Consider the following 16,079-nt stretch of genomic DNA (forward strand, 5'->3'; position numbering starts at 1 on the left):
GAGAATGCTACAGCAGATGGCTTGTCCAAGGCAAGGAAATGAGTTTAAGGAAAAGGTGAGGGCTGAAGTGCAAACCAGGGACCCAGGGCTTTTTTTGAGCAGGAACGAACAGGAATGTAGTTCCGGCTGGCTTGGCATCAGGGGGTGTCGCCTAAAATGCAAATGAGTCCATGTTGGGCTTTTTCTACAAAAAGCTCTGTGTAAAACAATGGTGATGTCAAGGGGGTGTGGCCTAATATGCAAATGTGTTCCTCCTGGGCTTTTCCTACAAAGAAAGCTGACTGGACTATTCCTTTGACCTACAGCTTGCTGCTGCTGCATAACAGAAAAGGAAAACTAGCAAGGCTGAGAGATCAGTAACTATCCCAATACCATAAACAGGGGGTGGGGGATCAGAGCTTCAAACACCAAACCATTTCACCTTCAATTAATTTCTCTCTGATCATTCAAATTCTGCTCAGGTGCCCCCAAATCAACCCTCTTTCAAACAATTTCCCACCAATTCAGGGCCCCAGCACAAATCAAGTTTCATCCATTCCATTCCATCCCAATGCTCATTTCCCATCTGTCCATTGTCAACTCCAAAAGAAAGAAAATGCTTCATTTATTCTCCTCACCCTTGCACAGGGAGAGAGGAAGGATTAAAATATTTAAATAAAATAAATGTTCCTCTTGTTTCCTGCCCATCTCTTTAGTGCTGCCTGCCCACTCACCTCTTCTCTAAGTAAGACAGCTGAGATTCTAAGAAGACACTAAAGATGACTGCTGTCCAATTACCCACCATCCACCAGTGCCCTTGTAGTGTATCGGCAGCCATACGCGTCCTCACGCAGAGGCGACTGGGTGGTCCCAGGCGCCTCCAGCGCGGGGCGCGAAATCCCCCGCCAATCACCAGCTGTGGCGGGAAGTTTAACAGGTCAGGATTGGCCTGACCTGTCCAGTAGGCTGTACCAGGGATTGTACATAAGCGGGACCCGGCCCACGTGTTCCCTCTCTTGCAACGTGCTCCTAATAAAGAATGTTGCCCTACTCGCGTCTCCCGATCGAGTACGTTACACTGGCGACGAAGGTGGGATTCTAGCCTCATCGGCTACGTAGGAGACCAAGGGCACCACCAGGCCACGACCGCCGCCGCAGCCACCATCGCCAACCAGTGCGGAACCACCGGTCACGTCGAGCCGTTCGACCCCGCGAATCCAGAGGCCTGGGAGTCCTACCTGGAACGGGTCGAATGCTACCTGAGGGCCAACAAAGTCACGGAGGACAGCATGAAGGGGGACGTTCTCCTGAGCGTCTGCGGGGCGGCCACATTCGAGATCGCCAAAGGTCTCTCGGCCCCCGCCTGGCTCACGGAGAAGTCCTTCGCGGAGATCAGCAGACTCCTCACAGGCCACTTCTTGCCTCAGCCGTCGCGGGTGGCCCGCAGGTTCCTGTTCCACAAAAGGGACCAGGCTGCAGGCGAATCGGCCGCTGACTACTTGGCGGCCCTCCGCAGGATCGCCGGGAACTGCAACTTCCCCCAGCTGGAAGACACCCTGGCCGATCGCTTCACATGGGGCCTCCGCGATGAGAGGCTCCAGCAGAAGCTCTTCGCCAAGGAAGAGCTCACCCTCCAGAGCGCTTTCAACGAAGCCGTGGCATTCGAGAGGACCTCCCGGACCTTTCCCAAGGCCCGGACAGATGCCATACACCACGAGGAGCTGGACCACGACCGCTTGGAGGAGGGAGAAGCCTACCAGCTGCGTCGCCCCGCCGGGCTGCCCAACAGAGCAGCCCAACGCCCCCGAGCGCCCGATCGACCCCCAGCGTCGGAGAGGGTTCCTGCCACCAAGTGCGCCAGCTGCGGCGACCCCCACGACCAGAGAGACTGCCAGTACCGGATCTGGGACTGCTGGAGCTGCGGGAAGACCGGCCACATTGCCAGGGCTTGCTGAGCCAAGCCCAACCGCCGGAGGCCGACCACGCATCACGAGGCGGCGGAGTTCCACTCCACAGACTCCACGTCCCTTCAGGTACTGAACTTGCACATCGCCACCCCCGACAAAATTAAAATGGCGGTCCTCATCGAAGGGAACCCCTGCCAAATGGAGGTGGACTCAGGTTCCTCCATTTCCATTATAGCAGAGGAGACCCTGAGGAAATTGTGCCCCCGCCAGCGGCTTCAACTAAGGCCGGCGGACTTCATACTCCAGGACTTTCAGAAGAATCCGGTGCAAATCGCGGGGTGGGCGCGGGTGCAAGTCGAGCGGGGGTCCTTCTACGGCCCGCTGGACATCCTGGTGGTAAAGCGCCAGCTTACCACCCTGCTAGGACTGGCGTGGTTCAAACCCTTGGGGATCCGCTTGGAGGGGGTGGGCAAACCCTAACGCCCAGAGGGTTCGGGGAGATATGCCAAGAGTTCCCTGACGTATTTGATGGTTCCCTAGGGAGCTACAAAGGGCCGTCCATCTCCCTACCACTAGACCCCACGGCCAGGCCGATTCGGCTCAAGGCGAGGAGGGTCCCATTCGCCTTGAAGCCAAAAATAGAGGCTGAACTAGACTGCCTCATGGCCCAGGGAGTCCTGGAGCCAGTGGACTACGCCACCTGGGAGACCCCCATTGTAACCCCAATCAAACCAAACGGGGAGGTGTGGATCTGTGCAGACTATAAATGCACGATAAACAAGGCACTGCAGGATAACCCCTACCCAGTGCCGGTGGTGAGCCACGTCTTGGCTGCACTCGCGGGGTCTAAAATCTTCGGGAAGCTGGATCTGGCACAGGCCTACCAACAGCTCCCGGTAGACAATAAGACGGCCGAGGCCCAAACGATTGTGACACACAGGGGGCCTTCTGGGTGAGGAGGCTACAGTTCGGGGTAAGCGTCGCTCTGGGGATCTTCCAGAGTATAATGGACGCTCTCCTTAAAGGGATCCCTGGAGTCCAGCCGTTCTTCGATGACGTTTTAGTCGCCGCCCCGGACCCTGAAGAGTTCGGCAACCGCCTACGAGAGGTGCTCCGCCGGTTCCAGGTGGCGGGGCTCAAGGTTAAGAGGGAGAAATGCTTGCTGGGGGTCCCTCGGGTGGAGTTCCTGGGGTTCGCCGTAGATGCAGCAGGAATCCACCCAACGGAAGAAAAGACCCGAGCCATCATGCAAGCCCCGGCCCCCACCTGCAAAGCAGAGCTACAAAGGTTCTTGGGGGTGCTTAACTTCTACCATTCATTCCTCCCCCACAAGGCAGCCCTTGCAGAGCCCCTTCACCGGCTGTTGGACAAAAAAGCCCCTTGGGTTTGGGGCAAACGACAAGCCGCCGCGTTTCAGGCGGTCAAGGACGTCCTGGTGTCCAATGCGGAGCTCCACCATTTTGACGAGGGCCTCCCCGTCATCCTGGCCTGTGACACATCGCCCTATGGGGTGGGAGCAGTCCTGGGGCACCAACTCCCGGATGGGAGGGAGGCACCGGTAGCGTACTACTCCCGCACACTGACTCTGGCCGAGCGCAATTACGCGCAGATTGACAAGGAGGCTCTGGCAATCGTGGTGGGGGTCCGCAAGTTCCATGAATATCTGTACGGCCGGAGGTTCACTATTGCTACGGACCACAAGCCCCTCCTAGGTCTGTTGGCCCCAGACCGACAAACCCCCCAAATTCTATCACAGCGTGTGTTGAGGTGGAACCAATTCCTCAACTCATACACTTACACACTGGTCCACCGAGCCGGCAAAGCTATGGGTCACGCAGACGCACTCAGCTGGCTGCCACTTCCTGAAGTAGGTCCAGACCCCGCCCCCGCACACCAGGTAATGCTAGTGGAGAGCCTCCCGGAGCAGCCCCTCCACGCAGCGGAGGTCGCCAGGGCCACCCAGAAACACAATACACTAACACGGGTGCTCGACTGGGTGCTGAGGGGTTGGCCAGAAGGGAACATGGGGGAAGAATTCAAGCCGTATAAAACCAGGAGGGAGGAACTAGCAGCCCACAAAGGGTGCCTATTATGGGGAAGTAGGGTGGTGGTCCCCCCCCCCCCACTGCAAAAGCATGTTCTGGAATCCCTACATGAGACCCACCCCGGCATAGTCCGCATGAAGGCCTTAGCCAGGAGCTACGTTTGGTGGCCGGGGATGGATGGGGAGATCGAGAGCTGGGTCCGGAGGTGCCAGATATGTCAGGAGTCGCGGCCCAAACCTCCCAGCGCCCCCGCCACACGGTGGGAGTCCCCCAGGAAGCCATGGTCGCGACTCCACCTCGACTTCGCGGGGCCATTCCAGGGGCAGATCTTCATGATAATCGTGGACGCCTACACCAAATGGCTGGAGGTCATTCTTGTAGGGTCCACCTCGTCCGCCGCCGCAGTCCGAGCGCTGCGCAGGGTCTTATGCACACATGGTATCCTGGACACCATAGTCTCGGATAACGGGGCCGCGTTCACCTCGGCGGACTTCCAGGCATTCCTCCATAGATATCTGATTAGGCAAATAAGGTCTGCCCCCTTCCACCCGGCCACCAACAGCCAGGCAGAGCGGATGGTCCGCACAACCAAAGAAGCCCTGAGCCGAATCGTGCAGGGCGACTGGGACCACAGGTTAGCCACATTCCTTTTCGATAATAGGGTCACTCCCAACCCGGTCACAGGGGTCAGTCCGGCAGAGCTCCTCATGGGGCCCAAGCTCATAACCCGCTTAAACAGACTACACCCCGACAGGGCCCCAGACACCCGTGGAAGTCCCGAGGTCCGGGACGCAGCCAGGGGTTTCTTCGCGGGCGACCCAGTATACGCCCGGAACTATGCCAGGGTGCCCGAATGGGTGGCGGGCCGGGTGCTACGAGTAACGGGGTCCCGCCACTACGATATATCAACCAAGGGGGGCCAGGTATTACGGCGGTACATAGACCAGTTACGCCGCCGCACGCTACCGGAGGAAACTTCGGACACTGAAGAGGCGAGTTCCGGGGAGGAGCCAACTAGGGGCCGACCAGAGGACATGGCCCCAACACCGGTTACGCCGACGCACGAAGCGCTGGGACCAACAGAGCCCGAAGGACCCGCAGAACCAGACCCACAGCCGCTGGCCGCGCCACGGCCCACCGACGCACCAGCAGCAGAAGCCGCGCCGCTGCCACCAGACCTCCCCAGATGGTCCACCAGGGAGCGCCGACCTCCCGCGTACCTTAAGGACTATGTTCATTAACCAGGGGGGGAGGGGTGTAGTGTATCGGCAGCCATACGCATCCTCACGCAGAGGCGACTGGGCGGTCCCAGGCGCCTCCAGCGCGGGGCGCGAAATCCCCCGCCAATCACCAGCTGTGGCGGGAAGTTTAACAGGTCAGGATTGGCCTGACCTGTCCAGTAGGCTGTACCGGGGATTGTACATAAGCGGGACCCGGCCCGCGTGTTCCCTCTCTTGCAACGTGCTCCTAATAAAGAATGTTGCCCTACTCGCGTCTCCCGATCAAGTACGTTACAGCCCTCATAGGCAGTTTTCCTTCTCTGTTACCCTCTACCAATGCTGGAGCACAGACACTCCACTGTGCTCAGCATTTAGGAAGGCTTAACACAACAAAGCCTTCATCCACCTTGTGCAAGTGTTGTATCCACTGTCTCTAGTTAATGGGGGTGGGGAGGGAGCTCTGAAGTTCTGTAATCCTTGTTCAGGATTGCAGGAGACAACCTAGGTAGTACAAAACTCTCTTCTTTCAATAGCCGAATAGACATCCTGCAGGACACAATCTCTCTTATGGACAGTTCTGGTAGTAGTAAGTGCTGTCATGTCACAGCTAATTAATGATGACCTGTGAGGTTTTCAAGGCAACAGATATTCAGAGGTGGTTTACCATTGCCTACCTCCATGTCATGACCCTGGACTTTCCTGGAGATCTCCCATCCAAATACTAGCAAGAGCTGACTCTACTTAGCTTCTGAGATCTGATGAGAATGGGCTATCCAGGCCAGGTTGTATAAAATGGCACCTCAGTCTGTTAACATTTTTAAATTGGCTTTATTTATTTATTTGGTTGGTTTATATTCCACCCTTTGCCATACGGGCTCAGGGCGGATCACAGTTATGGTAAAACAGTTAAAATACAACAGTAAGTTAATAATGTATGAATAAAACGTAACTCAAAAACTCAGAAATATACACAGGCAGGCAGGCAGACACATATTTCAGGTGAAAGCATAATTTTTCGGCTCATTGTAGCTTTTCATTGTGGGGGAGGACAATAGATGGTACAGACAGTAGAATGAGAGGACGTCAGTTTGCCTCAACCAAAGGACCAGCGAAACAGCTCCGTCTTGCAGGCCCTATGGAATGGAAGCAAATCCAGTAGGGCCCAGATCCCCACAGGGAGCTGATTCCACCAGGCTGGGGCCAGGGCTGATTCCACCAGGCCGGGGCCAGGGCTGAAAAAGCCCTGGCCCTGGTCGAGGCAAGCCGGACGTCCCTTGGGCCAGGGATGGCCAAAAGGTGCTGATTGGCTGATCACAGCAGTCTTCAGGGATGGCCAGAAGGTGCTGATTGGCCTATCGCAGCAGTCTTCAGGGCTTGTATGGGGTGGTCCTGCAAGTATGTCGATCCCAAGCTTTAAATTTCAGTACTAAAACCTTGAAGTGGATTTGGTACTCAATCAGTAACCAGTGCAATTTGCACAGCATCGGCTGACTACTTGTCCATAGAGGCAGTCTAGTTAACAGCCGCACTGCCGCATTTTTCACCAGTTGGAGTTTTTGGATCAGCCCCAAGGGCAAGCCTACATAGAGTGAGTTACAGTAGTCCAACCTGGAAGTGACCGTTGCATGGATCGCTGTAGCTAAGTCATGGGGGGTCAGATAGGGCGCTAGCTGTTTGACCTGCCGAAGATGATGAAATGCAGATCGTGCCACTGCTGTGACCTGAGCCTCCATAGAAAGGGAGACATTCAGTGTCACACCTCACCTTCTGGGATGGCACAAGAGGAGCACTATCCAGGGTGGGGAGGCGAATAGCCCCCCTCAACTCAGGTACAGGACCTTTGTCTTAGTTGGATTAAGCTTCATCCAATTTAACTGCAACCATCCAGCCATAGCTTCTAGCACCCTGGTCAGATGGTCTGGGGCGGCGTCTGCATGGCCGTCCATCAACAGATAGAGCTGGGTGTCATCTGCATACTGGTGACAACCCAGCCCAAAACCTTGGGCAATCTGGGCAAGGGGGCGCATGTAGATGTTAAACATAATTGGTGAGAGAATAGCTCCCTGCGGCACACCACATTCTAGTGAGTGCCACAGGGAGATCTGCTCGCCAATCGCCACCCTTTGTCCCTGATCATAGAGAAAGGAGGAGAACCATGGTAAGGCTACCACCTGGACTCCAATATCGGTAAGGTGGTGGGTCATTGGATCGTAATCAACCATGTCAAATGCTGCCGAAAGGTCTAACAACAATAGCAGCATTAACCCACCTTGATCCAGATGCCTTCTAAGGTCATCAGTGAGGGCAAAGAAGGCAGTCTCCATCCCATGGCCAGGATGAAAGCCAGACTGAAAGGGATCAAGGATAGAGGTATCCTCCAGGAAAGCTTGGAACTGCTCCACCACTGCTTTCTCAATTACCTTATCCAGGAACAGTAAATTTGAAACTGAGCAGTAATTGGCCAGGACAATCGGGTCCAAAGATGGCTTTTTAAAAAGTGGGCGAACCACTGCCTCTTTAAGTTTAGCTGGAAAAGTCCCCATTTTCACAGACAAGTTAACAATATCAGCTAAAGGACCTTGGATACCCTTGCCACCTGCTTTAAGAAGCCAGGATGGACATGGGTCCAATGGGCAAGTGGTCAGCTTCACTGCAGCCAAGATCCTGTCCACATCTTCCTGAGAAAGATGACTGAAGTGGTCCAACATGGGACCAGAGGAAGGACAACGGGCTTCCAGTTCCCGTACTGTTTCAACTGTGGCTGGAAGATCCTGGCGGAGAGTCAAGATCTTGTATGCGAAGTAGGTCGCAAAAGCCTTACAGCTTATATCCAATTCCCTAGCTTTTAGATTGCCTGTCAGCATTATAGTTAATGAGCAAATTATCCTAGATAATTGGGCTGGGTGTGTTTTGCTGATCAATGGAGGCCGTAAAGAATTCCTTCTTAGTGGACTTCACTGCCTTCTCATAGGTCTTCATAAACACTCTATAACAAGTTCTAGACTCATCATAAGATCTCCGCCACACTCGCTCTAGCTGTCTAAGTTGCCGTTTCATATTCTGCAGCTCCAGGGTATAACTTGGAGCTGCTTTGGTGCAGCAATGAAGAGGGCACCGGGGGGCAATGTTGTCAACAGCCGCAAAGAACCGGGAGTACCAGTCCTCTACCAACTCATCTAATGATCGCCAGGGGGCATTGGATCCCACAGAGCCTCTTGAAGTAGCTCTGGATCCAGTTGGCTCCGCGGTCAAGCATAAATCTGCTCACTGCCTAAACAGGAGAAGTGCTGCAAGTCCAGTCGGACTTTCAGGACATAATGATCTGGAAGTTAGGAGTTTTTCCTACCTGTTTTTACTTCCTCCATTATTCATCTTCAAAACATTCCAGAAACAATGGACTCTCTTGATGATATTTCTTTTCAGCTGGGATAGGTAATACCTGGATATTCCATTTGTACAAGAGCCAAATGCACACAGCTGAGTTTTTTCCAAGCACAACAATGATGGAATGGAATGGAATTTCACTCTATAACATGCAACCACTTCACAGGCTGAAGTATGATCTCTTGTGAAGATTTAAAGCAGTGGATTGACAAAAAAAAACAACTATTTTTTTTTTGGGGGGGGGGGGGTTGTGGTGCAAAGTGCCATGAAGTCACAGCTGGCTTCTGGTGACCTGGTAGAGTCTTCAAGTCAAGGAACTTTCAGAGGTGGTTTGCCATTGCCTGCCTCTGCATAACAACCCAGGATTTCTCATCCAAATTCTAACCAGGACCAATATTATTTGCTTCCAAGATCTGACAAGATTGGGCTAGCCTGAGCCATCCAGATCAGGTCAGGTTTTCTTACAGTTTATTTTTTACCAGATCTGCAAACTTTCACAACAGCGAATCCTGCAAAAACAAAGCAAGACCATTTATTTATTTGTTTCATTTGTAGTCAATCAAGGCAAATTACAAAATATGGAAAACAATTAAACCAGACAGCAAAAGGCCAAAATACATAATGCTATGGGACTAGGATCACAGAATTGGAAGACAATGTGAACACAAACACTGTCTAAGGCATGGCATACCATAACACAGAAAAACAGTTACACAAATAGAAGACAGTGTAGTAAAGGGTAGGTGATGCTTACAATAAACACTGGGTGTTTTCGCACTCACCTTCAGCCGGCGCCGCGACCCTCTTGACGACGGAGGATCTGTGCTGATTTCCCACACGAAGCGCTGGAGCAACCAGAAGAGCCGCCCATTTCCGGCGCGAAGCCCGCTCAAACGCAAATCGCCAGGAAGCAGGAAAACGCTTGAGCGGGCTTCGCGCCGGAAATTGGCGGCTCTTCTGGTTGCTCCAGCGCTTCGTGTGGGAAATCAGCACAGATCCTCCGTCGTCAAGAGGGTCGCGGCGCCGGCTGAAGGTGAGTGCGAAAACACCCACTGTGATCAATTACTCTTTTATTCTCTTTTAAAAGCAACCTCCTGAGCTGTTTCATTGTACTACAGTTCTAATCCCTTTACAAAAATGCCGTGTTGAACTTTTCTGTTTTTCACATTCTGAGGAATGATAAAAGTTTGAGGGCCTCCCTGACCTCCTCAGGTAGGTGTTTCCACAAGGTAGGAGCCACCACAGAGCATGCTTATCTTACCTGCTTGCAGGGTAGCATCCGCCCACTCAGGATTTTTCAGATATGCAAAAGGATCATGACAACAATCAATTTGTGTGCATAAATCAACAGCGTCATCCCAAAATTAAAGCATAGAAAGGGTCAATTAAATTAAATTCTTAGTATCTCATATATTTGCTGTTAATAAACAATTAGTTTAATTAAACAATTAAATTTATACAATACATTTGCCGTGGTATCTTTCTTAATATATAAAGACCAACCTAGACCTAGGGCGTTTTCGCACTGACCTTCAAGTGGCGCGACCACCCTCTTCGCACCGGAGGATCTGCCCGGATTTCGCACAAGAAGCGCCGGCGCACCCAAAAGAGCCGGCTACTTCCGTCGCGAAACCCGCTCAAACGTTTTCCTGCTTCTTGGCGGTTTCCGTTTGAGCGGGTTTCGCGACGGAAGTAGCCGGCTCTTTTGGGTGCGCCGGCGCTTCTTGTGCGAAATCCGGGCAGATCCTCCGGTGTGAAGAGGGTGGTCGCGCTACTTGAAGGTCAGTGCGAAAACGCCCCTAGAGTTTGTTGTGCACTAATCTTTGGCAGAATCCTCATATAAAAAAAATGGAAGCAATTTTTCTCAGTCTCTATAAATATAGCCAGGATCATCCATACTCTTCAACTGAGTAGAGATTTTATCCATTGGGGTTCTTAGTAATGTAGGCAGAGTTAAAGCCTTTTAAATCCATGAGCACAGAAGGGTATAACTCTGTTTATGACCACACTATAAATGATCTAGCTCTTTTCTAACAAAATGTGTTTGATCATGACCTCCATCCCCAAGGAAGGCAAAGCCCTCATCATATGATTTATCCTGCTCCACTGACTTTATGCAAAAGAAAGCCATCCATATACCTTTGAAGAGGGCAATAGGAAGGGACAGTTGAATGTACAAAATTCTTCTTAATGACTTTTGGCAGAATTCCATTTTTCCATGCGAGTCAGAGTGAATATTTGGTTTTGGAATAAAGTTTAGCTTTTGTTGTGTGGCAAATTTCTCAAAAGGGCATTTTCAGTTGGCCCAAGGTTTGATACCTCATGATTAAAATATAGCAGAAGAAAGTATAATTGACAGTTTGCTGCCCTCTAATGGTACTGTAAAATCTGCCACCCAAGGCACTTTCTCCTCCTAAGGAATGCCCTACCAACAAAGGAAAGGGTTTTTTTTCCATAAAGGGGAACAATAAATATCATATTTTTAAAATGTGGTGCAGTCGTTTCAGAATTGTGTTTGGATTTGTGAAACCAAGGTTCAAATTCCTGTTCAGTACCAAACTGGAAAATCTTGCTGGTCTCTAAGGTGTTACTGAACCCAAATCCAGCTTTTCTACTGCAGACCAACATGGCTACCCTCTGAAGAAGTGAACAGTGATTCACAAAAGCTCATACCCTCCCACAAATTTTGTTAGTCTTTAAAGAGCTACTGGACTCTTACTCTTTTCTATTACTACCCTCTGAAACCTTATCTCCCTGTAACATTTAGCAACAGAAAAGCATCATAAGATACCATCACAAGCTATTTTCTGTATCATTGGCTGCCACTGGAGGGCAGGAAAGCACATAATCTGATGTCATCATCATGTCACATGTTTCCTTTCTTGAACCTTGCAAAGAGAAGGGAGAACCAGAGTTGCTGTTTTTAATGATGGCCACATTATTCACGCCATGCATAGAATCCTCGTGAGAATTTTATGTCAAGTGCCCACTTTGACAAAATTTAGCCATGTGCCATGAAGCACTGGTGAAAGTAATGCTTTCCTTTTGCTGACCCCTGAAATGCACCCCCACTAGGAAAACCCAGTGTACTGCCTCTCAAAGAACTTCAGGGTAGTTGCATAAAAATACAAATTAGCTATCTTTGGGTAATGTCAACTTTCTGTCTCTTATGAACCAGAGACAGGGATGCCTCAGGTGGGAACCTGGGGATCTGCCAGAATTTTGGCTCATCTACAAACTAAAGAGATCAGTTTCCCAGGAGAAAATGGATGCTTTGGAGGATGGACTCTGTGGCATTGCACCCCTTTGAGGCCCCTGTCCTCCCCAGGCTCCATCCCCAGCCTTCACAAGTTTCCTAACCTGCATCTGGCAACACCCCCACCCTCTCCTGCCAGAGGCCAGGGCAGCCCTAGATATAAAGTATACTGAAAAGCACTATAGAAAATAAAATCATCATAATATTTCCATTTGAGTCAAAGGTAAACTTTCATACAGCTGATCAGTGCAGCAAAATCTAAAAGAGAGAAACTCCTGAAGGGTTATCAGATGTGGAGGGCTGTAACTGCAAAGCAAAGCACACTGATAGTTGAATTTTCACAGACGGCTTCTATCTCAACTTTCTGTGAAAGAGGGGGAGAACAGGCTTCCAAATATAGAGGCTGCAGTTGCAGTGAATCAAGTATTGTAATACACTGCCTCTCAAAGAACTTCAGGGTAGGCAAGCTTAAGGAAGGTCCCCCATTTTGTGTGAACTGATCAAATGCAGATGTTGCCAAAGAGCTGACCTTCTTGACCGTGACTTAACTCAAGACTGAATGGCAGACAGGCGCTCAGTAGTAGGGTGAAACCATGTTTTGGCAGCAGGGTGTAAATGTATATACAATTTACAGGATGTGTATGATCCAGGCAAACATCTGCTCCATTGATAAATCCATTTCCCCCCTTAAAAATAGTTGGAGAGCAAGGACACACAATAAAAATAGATGGTGCCTAAAATTATTCAGTGCCTTTTGTGTGTGCCATGGGTTTGGATATCGGAAAATATTAAAAATGGTACTCACTTTTCTCTCTTCCTGGAATATCAGATTTCATATAAAACTCATCAGTTGAGCTGAGTATTTGGCTTGATCAATGGCAGGAAACCAGAGGATCAAATGTTAATAAATCAGAAACAGATACCTCCACTTGAGCAAGGATATATCACTAACCTGAAAAACAGGGCAAATTATTTGACAGCTTCTCTCTCTCTACATACATGCATGAGGGAATTGAAAGCTTTTAACAAAACACTCAGAAAGTTGGAACAAAGACCCTGGGAAAAAAAAGAAAAGTATGAAAAAAAATTCCATCAGAGAAAAATGATTGAATGCAGCAAGAAATGAATCCACTAAAATTGGCAGCCCCTCCCCCAACCAAAACAGAAAATCTTCCAACAGGAGAAGATACAAAACATATTGACTTTAATTTTCACAAAATTGGTTGTGACTGGATTTCAGTTTGCATTATCCCAGCAAGTTTAAGGTTTAGCACAGAACAACCAGTCTTGTAAATTCAAGCACCACATGTGCAAGCAAACTAGCTCAGTTTGGATTAAGAATCACATGTGCAAATAGGTTCTCCTAGATCCGGCCATCAGTGGTCAATGCTGGAGAAGTGTATTCATCACCTAATGAATGAAAAATTGAACTAGGGGAAAACAAACCCTATTCATTTCATTTGTGACTGGCCAAAGAAATGAGCACAGGTAACTAACTATTTATTCATTTAGTTTATTTATTGCCTGCCTTTCTCACTGAGGATTACAGAGTACCCAAAGGGGGAGGGGAGTAATTATATAGTATAGGACATTATATGAACAACGCAATAGGAATAAGAATATAAAATGGAATGGCAATGCAATGTGACCATATTGTCTAGGATTTACAATGAACAATTCAAGAGAACTAGGAATACAAACCTGAATGCCAATACCAGCGCAGTAGGACTAGGAATACAAAATTAAGTGACAATGTGAACAGCAACCTTCCCCAAGTCAGTGTAGTGCAACAATGCAGAAACTCCATTCATTTGTTACTATCCTTCTTCCTCTTTGGCCCTTGCCCCCACCCACAGTAGTTACTGTGTTGGCAGCTGCTGCTACTCTCTTCCCCACTCCCTGCACCACAAGCAGTCTCTGATAAACCCAAGGTGCTGAACTTCTGCAAGCTCTGGAGGATGTGGTCAAGGAGCCTTCCCACCACTGGTAAACTGGCCAGCAGCAACAGCAGTCACCATCACTGCGAGCACAGTAAGTGCAGTAACTGGTAGGTAGGGAGTGAGAAGAAAAAGTGGGACTAATCTTTCCGCAGTAGGAATGACACAAATAGAAATGCACAAGCATTGCCACAAATCATGAAACTGAAAAAGAATTCCACTGATGTGCAGTTAACTTCCGGTAATAAAAAATCTGCAAAGAGATCTTGAATTTTCCAAAAATTGTGTGTCCCTAAAAATTGGGATAGGGGAAGGAACTGTTGTTTTCAAATATATTGGCAATGAAATCCTACATTCAGGGTACTATTCAACACCAGGGACCCAGATCAGTTTCCCAAACTTTGACAAATATCATTCTTAAATATCCCAATACCCTTCAAAAGAACAGCTGAATTTATTTTAAATCTTCCTTCTGGGGGAGGGAAATCCATTTTCAATTATTACAATGCCATCCACAGATACAGAAAGGCACATGTTGTCTAGTTATCTTTATATCCTGTCTAAACCCTTTTCAACTTCTGATGCCCACCTGGGAGAAACACCCCAAGAATGCAGTCTTCCACTCTAAATAGTAAAGGTTTGCCCCCAAGAATAGCCTCCTAAATTCAATTAGAGATACAACCTTTATACGGCCATCAGGAGAGCATTATCCTCCCTTCCTATTTTCTCATTCTGCAATCTATCACCTACAATAATTAGAACCAGGGAGGGATCATCTTCAGTGGATTAACCTTAACTAATTTATGCACATTCAACATGTGCTCTTTTGATTAAGTTGAGCCCTAGGCTGCCGTCAGAGCTGTACCCATCTTGTAATTGTACACATTTTATTAATATTGGATGAACAGAGAGGCAGGATTGGTTTAATTCTCCATTATCATCATGCAATGTGTTTCGGTTTAATTTTTAATCCTTTCTGTGAGCTTGAAGTGTGGATAAATAATGGTGAGTATCATAAGTAGCAGTAAAGTAATAAATATAGTCTTTATAAGAGCCTGATCTTTTTCTTTTGCATCATTCAGAATTTCTTGCAAGATCTGCATCCATTCCAAGTTTTTAAAAACTGTTTTGCAAGTTTAACAGGCATTCAGCCAAATTGTCAGAATGTGTTTTAAATGTATCTTAAATGCATTTTGAAAAAGCATTTTGTAAACACAAGTTTACAAAGTGAAATGTGAGTTGATAGGATGGGATGGAATCTACTGAATTTGAATTTACATGTGTGCATATGTACATAAGTACATTGTTAAATGGTAAATGGGAGCAGCAGAACCTCAGATCCACCTTAAGGCTGCAGTGCAGGGGGAGAAGGGATTTAACCCTCCCCATAGCTTTGCCAATCAAAATCAACACAGAGATGTGTCTGATATAATTAGGGCTTTTTTTGCAGAAAAAGCCCAGCAGGAACTTATTTGAATATTAGGCCACACCCCATTACACCAAGCCAGCTGGAACTGCATTCCTGCTTTGTCAGCCCATTCTTTGCTGTTCGGCATGTCACTTCACTGTATTGCCTTCCCAGTCGGAATAAAGAGACCGACAAAGGAAGCAGGGTAAACTAAGGGCCACTTTATTAAAATTCCAATGGCAAAGGCAAGGCATTAGCTGGCATCATGGCCAAGGCCAGAAGTCCTTCCTGGACCCTCCCTTGCCAAGCAGTGGGTGAGCCACCCTGCCCCAACTTCCAGTGGCTTCCTCCTGGTTGATGCATTGCTCGGGATAAGCCCAATAGATCCCTCCTCCCCAAACCACACAGTTTAAGTGGAGATCAATCTCAGCCATCCCTTGGACAGTCTGCATTCCCCCCCACCTCATGCCGCACAGCCCAAGGGGGGCCCTACCAGACCCCAAGCCCAAATGGGGCTGCTGAATGGTGCTCACTGAGCCACCCAATTCAATACAACCTGCCAACACAAGGGCCAAGCCTCTGCTTAGGACCATGTGCCCACTTAAACCTCTAGGAAAAAAATTAATAAAAATTTATTTGCAAAAAAAAAAAAACCCTCTAAGACTTGCCAAAATCCTTGCCATAGATCTGCCAACAACAAATCGTTTCCTTCATTGGATAAATCAGGCATGTCCGAACAGGTCATGATCTATTTTTTCCAGACAAAAGTGCTGGTGATCTACCACCATGAAAATTAAGTTTCAAATTAGATTTTCACACACCAAAGTTGGGTTCCACCACCCCCTCCCCCCCATTTACAATGCACCTTCTGTCATTTACTGGTAAGCAAAATAAGCAAAAACAAAATAAGCAAAAACAAAAACAGAGAGATGAAGATCCAGAA

The sequence above is a fragment of the Heteronotia binoei genome, chromosome 1 (assembly GCF_032191835.1).
Source record: "Heteronotia binoei isolate CCM8104 ecotype False Entrance Well chromosome 1, APGP_CSIRO_Hbin_v1, whole genome shotgun sequence".
Classification (NCBI taxonomy): domain Eukaryota; kingdom Metazoa; phylum Chordata; class Lepidosauria; order Squamata; family Gekkonidae; genus Heteronotia; species Heteronotia binoei.